Source organism: Monodelphis domestica, chromosome 4 (assembly GCF_027887165.1).
Source record: "Monodelphis domestica isolate mMonDom1 chromosome 4, mMonDom1.pri, whole genome shotgun sequence".
NCBI classification, from domain to species: Eukaryota; Metazoa; Chordata; class Mammalia; order Didelphimorphia; family Didelphidae; genus Monodelphis; species Monodelphis domestica.
In genome coordinates this window covers 12512246-12519105 of record NC_077230.1, presented here as the reverse complement: position 1 = coordinate 12519105, position 6860 = coordinate 12512246, and the positions used below count along the sequence as shown (strand labels likewise).

General features: G+C 39.2%; 1 pseudogene; it reads right to left on the bottom strand.

The window, feature by feature from the left end:
• Window positions 1-3265: 3265 nt before the first annotated feature.
• LOC130458940 (C-1-tetrahydrofolate synthase, cytoplasmic-like) lies at window positions 3266-5664 on the bottom strand (annotated as a pseudogene).
• Between the last annotated feature and the right edge of the window lie 1196 nt (window positions 5665-6860).

Here is a 6860-nt window from a genome sequence, read left to right as displayed (position 1 = left end):
TTTAAATACAACAATGTTGTCTTTGCAATATTTTTCAACAGCTCAGCTAAACTAACTTGAAAACTACCTTCAAAAATAGCATTAGTCCTTTTTGCTTTTTTTTTTTACTATCAAAGATTGATTTAACTTCTCAGAGCATGAGGATTTTGAGACAAAAATTGGTTTTAATTTAAAATTTCATTTTGAATTACCTTCTAACAAAAATGTTAGGCAGTTCTTGGACTCTTAAAAATCCACACTGAATTTTTCTTTTTTAGAAATAAGTTCTGGAAGGCATTCCTTTTCAGTTTGTTTCATCCACATTAAATTTTGAGAGTGGATCCACATTCATTTAAAAAATTCTTATTTTCTGTCTTAAAACTGAGACTAAGTACTGGTTCCAAAGCAGAGGAGCAGTAAGGGCTAGGCAATTGGAATTAAATGACTTGTACAGGGTCACACAGCTAGGAAGTATCTGAGACCCCATTTGAACCCAGAACCTCCCAGCTCCAGGCTTGTTTCTCTATCCACTTAGCCACCTAGCTGCCCCAGTATCTCTATGTTCTTTGATTATTTCCTTCCAAAGATCAGGATATTTAGCTCTCACATCCTCACCTACATTGGCCACCTCTGCAGTAACTTTAAAATGTAATTAAACTAAATTTTTAAAGAAATTGAATCAACTAATTTTATTTCTAGCAGTCAAAATTTCCTCCCTAGTTATTTCATTTCCATTTTCTTTTATTGCTTTAAATAAACTTGAGGCTTTTGTCTGCATGACTGTTCTCCTAAGAGGAATACATTTTAAATTGCAGTCTTCAACCCATCCAGCTGAAGAATGATCCATTTCTTTGTAACACTGTTGTAGCTGTTTTAAAGCCACAAAAAAGCTGATGCTAGTTAGTCAGACAACAAGCATAGATTCAGAGTTTCCTATGTGCCAGCCACTGGACTGAGCTCTAGGAATACGTACATACGTACATATATACATATGTGTGTATATAAATTTTATATATAAAAGAAAGACAGTTCCTCAAGGAAATTGCATTCTCATGGGAAAGCCAAGACAAGGGGGAGGAGGGCAGAGAGGGGGAGGGGAGAGAGACAGACAGAGACAGAGACAGAGACAGAGAAGTTGCTAGATGGGGAGACAGTGAGGGAAGATAATGGAAGTGTGTAGCCTAGTGGGAAAAGAAGAGATTGCTGCCTGGGCACTCACCTTAGATAGAAGTCCTGGGAGGGCCCATCTAATCAGAGAGAGGGGCCACAGAGGTAGAAGATTCTTCTGAAATGTGAATTCCAGGAATGAAGCAGTCTGTCAGGATGAAGATATTTCTGGAGAAACAGAGCCTGATGGGAAATGACATGGCTGCCCTGGACGTTCTGATTAAATTATCCCTTTAACCTTATTTCCCTTACTTGTTAGGACATATCCAATGCCATAAATTTAGGCAATTCAACATATATAGAGTTACTATAACTTCTTTCATGCGATTCCAATTTTTTATACCAATGTAACAAATCTTTTCTTTTTTATGTGCACTGTTTCAATCGGAAGTATTCTTCCTCTAATCCAAGTAGCACCTCAGGGTTTAAAGGAAAAGTTAGCTCAAGTACGGGGAAGAATTGACAACGAAACCAAAATAGTTGCATATACCAGTGTTCCTCTCTTACATATAGATAAATCTAATAAAAAGATTAATAAGAAAAAAGTTAAAGAATAGAAATGTTGAAGTTAGATATGACAGATCTCAGTTCAATTTCTGCAGTCATACATATTTTTCAGCTATGTATGACTTATTTATAAAAACTAGACATTTTCTTTTTTTTTTAAACCCTTACCTTCCTTCTTGGAGTCAATACTGTGTATTGGCTTAAAGGCAGAAGAGTGGTAAGGGCTAGGCAGTGGGGGTCAAGTGACTTGTCCAGGGTCACACAGCTGGGAAGTGTCTGAGGTCACATCTGAACCCAGGACCTCCCGTCTCTAGGCCTGGCTCTCCATCCACTGAGCCACCCAGCTGCCCCCTAGACATTTTCTAAGGAATAAAAATCTCAACCAAGAAGGTGCTCATTAGCTGAAGAATGGCTAAATGAATTATGCTACATAAATGGAATGGAAAGGTGCTCTAGGAATAAATGAAGGGGATTTTTCAGGAAAAAAAACATAAAAAGATTTGTATGAACTGAAGCTGGGTGAAATGAGAAGAAACAAGAAAATAATTTATATGATGACAAACAACACTGTACAGACTATTTTGAAAGACTTAAGAACTCCAATCAATGCAATGACCAACTCATGAGGAAACATGCTAACCATTGCCTGATAGAGAGTTTATGGCCTCAAAGTGCAGATTAAAGCCATTTTTGTTCATTGTGCACCTTATACTTCTTGTACAGGGCATTTCGATAGCTACTTATTTCCTGGGTTCTCATTGGCCAGTCTCCGAACTGCACTACCTGGCCAATTTCCATACAAGCAGTCCATTCCATGCATTCTATGATGTTGAAATACTGACCTGCTGGTTGTTCCTTACACATTACCCTCAGTCTCCCATTTCCTTGTCTTTGCACTGGAATTCTGTACTTCTCAAGATGACTAGCTTCCTTCAAGTGCCCCTGAGGGTACACTTTCCTTTCTTACTGCCTTGGTCTCTTGAATTGAGAACAGGGTAGTGGACTGCTGAATTCCAGAAGTCTAATGGTCTCTCTGATGGCCAGTTCTTTTCCTTTCCCTTGATTATTTCATTTTTCTATCTTTGCTTTGGAAGGTGAGTGTAACCTCTAGTCCCACTAGTTGTGGTAGCTCCAGGCCCTTAAAAAAGACTATTAGTTTTGGGATTTTGTCCAAGAGCTGGGCTAAATGTCCTTCTAAAGACTCCTCGCAACCCTCTCTAACAGAGGACCCACCTACCCCCATAATGGAGAACAAAGAATCAATTAGAGGTCTCCAATCACAATGCCTTTTAGCAAGAGACCAGAGATAAGTCTATTCTTCATGGATTCACTCAAATTAATTTTTAAAAATTGAGTAATAATGATAGAAAGCTGGCCATTCAGAAAAGAGTTCCAGAAAAAGAACAAGATAATTGAGAGCAGTCAAATGATCTCTCTAATCTTATCTGCATGATAAATTAGTTTGGATTTAGACATCTCTCTTTTATATAGAGTAAAAGATACAAGCACCATTTTGTTTTTTATTTTTATTTTATTTAGTCAATTTAGAACATTATTCCTTGGTTACAAGAATCATATTCTATCCCTCCCTCCCCTACCCTACCCTTCCCAAAGCCCACGTGCAGTTCCACTTACAAGCACCATTTTGAGATTTTGTAACTCCCTTTAAAAAAGATAGCCTATCTGATAAAAAATAAATAAAAATAAACTTAAAAAAACTTAAGTACATAATCATTCCCAAAGTTAAAAGTTAAAATTATTCCAACTAACCAAGTATTAACTATTTCTGAGAATTAAATCCTTTCTTCAGAGGGTTTATATTCTGTAATTATCAAAACTGTATAGATTTTTTCCCCTTTGTGTTGTAGTCATTAGAATCTAAATGGAGCAGGTCTTCAGGGCTTAGACTCATGCTCATCTCTTCGACTGAACTTTTGCTTGGTTGATACGAGTGATTAGTCACATAGCTGAGTGTCCTCCTGATTTTAATGTCTTAGGAATTAAGACATTATGAGAACTGGGAAGCTGTGGCAGCAAAGCCAATGCATCATTTGACAAAATAGTTAAGCATCAGAGATGCATTAAAGAAACAGATTCTGCTTCAGGTCTGAAACGAAGTAGGGGCTTTCTTGAGGGCTGTGGAGGCCTTGTGATCTTTAATGTTGTACCCATATTCCAAGTTAGTTTCATATACAATATCAATGGGAAGCCTGGAAAACTGATTTGCCAATATTTCCTCATCCACTAGAAATTACTATGGTTCCCAGTCTGGCAAAGAAGACTAATTCCATTCTCTATTTGCATGTGTTTGATGTTGCCATGATCCCTTCCAAGAGTAATAACTGGTCCCAAATTTCTCTCTTCTTCCTCCAGACCACGTCTAATGAATAAGCATTCCATTAAATGTTTGTAGTAGGCTTCTGGGTAAACTTCCAAAGTAGCTCCTAGAAGATACACTTAATCAATTCAGAACAATATGATCAAAATACAGGAACTAAGTCAATGTCATAGAAAGAGGGTCAAGTCAGGAGATCAGGCATTACCCTCATTGTCTCTTCCAAAGGGTACAAAAAGCCAGCACCAACACTGGTCACGGATTAGAAGCACAAGATTCATGGGCACACCTTTCTTCTCTGGTTAAAAGATAAGTACAGATGTGTTTTAACCATGCAGATGGGCAGGTTTCCAAATCCCTGCTTTGTGTAGACTTTACCTTTATGTTGAGCTTCTGGGAGTAGTTCAACATTATTTGCTCCACAGGTTTTCTGTGCAATTATCCTGATCTTGTCTATCACAGGGATCTCCTCATCACAGAGGAGCTAGAAGTGACTTGGTGCCTGTGATGATCTCTGGACTACAGAAGCAAAGGCACTAGCTCCTTTCGCTTCTTCTGCCCAGCAAATGTACTTCATAGCATCAAAGGCTCCAGCTTCCTTATCCAGATGGGCAACCAGCTCCATTGATTCAGTATCAGTCTTGAATGAACTGACCGTCACTACTGCTGGAATAACCCAAATTTTGGCATTTGGGATTTGCTTATCCAAGTTGCAAAAACCTTGTCCTACAAGCTCCAATTTCTCTTCGATGTAATCCTTTGGTAGAAATATTCCAGCAGTGACTTGCATTTTAAGAGCTCTAAAAGTGGCAACAAATACCACCACATGAGGACAGAGACCAGAATTTTGGCATTTGATGTTAAAAAACTTTTCCATTCCAATGTCAGCTCTGAATCTTGCTTCAGTTACTATAAACCCTTCAGGGCCAACAAGCTTCAGTACAAACCCTGCAGGTGATGATTAGGGAGTTTCTGTGTGCCGTATTGGCAAATAGTCCAGCATGAACAAAACATTGCAGACTCACAAATATTCAAGACTGATTGGCTCTCCTTTCTTATTACTTGCCACCACCATCTTGCTCAGTCTCTTTCATATCTTCTTTACTACTGGTAAACACCAGAACTACCATGATTTCACTAGCCATAGAGATGTCAAATTGAATTGTCCTTTCATGTCCTTTCTCAAGGGAGGAAGGGAGTTGGTTGTTTATATACCTGGCCTCAGTCATCCGTGGTAGGTCTTGAAACCTATTCCTCTGGGATAAGGAGCCCTACTGTATTTTCTAAATAGCTTTAGTCTCACCAAATTCATATCCAAATATGATATCATTGAGAATTAGTCTCCATCTTGGCTACCCCTGTACCAGATCCAGAAGGTCACTTCTCACTCCTCTGGACATCAATACTGGGCTACTTGAAAAATCTGGAATGGAGTCCTGTCTCCTGAATTTCAGACCTAAGTGACTCCCAGATGGCTTATCATCTGACCTTTTGAAGCACAGGTCACAGTCTCCAGTCTCTTCACAAAAAAAAAAAAGAACATAATGCTAAGGCAGGCAAACAATAAAAGCAAATAGTTAGGGGTCATATGATAGGTTCAGAGGGATAAGGCTGAAGGCCATAGTTGTTGTTTTTATTTTTTGGCTTTTTGTGTTTTTGTTTTAATTTTATTTTCCCTAATTACATGTAAAAATATTTAACATTCCTTAAAAAAATTCTTTAAGACCTGAGTTTTCTCCCTTCCCCTCCCACCCTATCTGAGACAATATGCAATCTGATATAGATTTTACATGTGTAGTCATGTAAAACATTTTTCCATATTCGTCCTTTGGTTTGGATTCAGACTGCTGATTGATTCTAATAGTTCCTTCTGTGGGAAGGAAAACTGAATCAAGCTTTGGGCCTTTCTGCCACTGAGGTGGAACAGATAGCAGTTGGAATGTTGGAGTGAAGATATTGGCAGCAATGACAGTTGGTGGGGGAAGGGGTGACTGGGAAAGTGACAGTTTCCCTCCAGGTCTCTCTTTCCTGGCCCTCCTACTGGAAGGAGAGCTCTCTTCCTGTCTCTGGATTCTGTTCCTGGATTTTTCCCAACTGTGTGCTCTACCTGCATTCCTGTGATTGTGTCATCAAAGAAAAGGATTTAAGAGGAGTGGTTTGAACTTAAGGTCTATCTTTAGGGCTCTAGCCTGAAGAAACAGGCAACCAACTCTTAAGGTCAGAACCTATTCTTCCTCTTGCTGTCTACTGCTAAAGACTTTGAACTTAAGAAAGCTAGCATAGATTAGCATAAACAGAAATGACAGAAATAATAGAAACCCTCCACCAGCCTATGAGGCCTGGTCTCAGCTCAAAAGCTGAGAAAGACTCAAACTGCATCTGGGGAAAAGTATAGGGAACCCCTCTTCCCTCTACCCTGATACCTTCCTAATCCAAACTTGTTATTAAATTAATCTTTATTTAAATAACCCACAGTCAGATAAGAGGACTATCATCTCAGGGGGACATAGAGGGAGCAGAACCTAAGGACAGTCATTCAACCATAAAGGGTCCTTATCAGACCCCTGACAGGTGACCTTGGTGGGAGGGGAGGCTTGTCCCTCAGAAGGGTCCGTGCTTACCTGCCCTGGGGTATCTTCAACATCAATCAATAGAGAAGACATCCCCTCAGGCTTTCATAGTTGGCCCATTTCTTGGGAACCCCATTTTTCAAAGACATCTTCTCAGCAGGGGGTATCTCTCTCCTTTTACCTCACCAGCATCCATATTCCCTTTATCCCTTCAACTCTTCCATTCCCTGTTACAAAATCTTCCTTATTCCCTGTACCTCTTCAATCCTCAAACAATTCTTTTAACTATTACACTTCTTTTT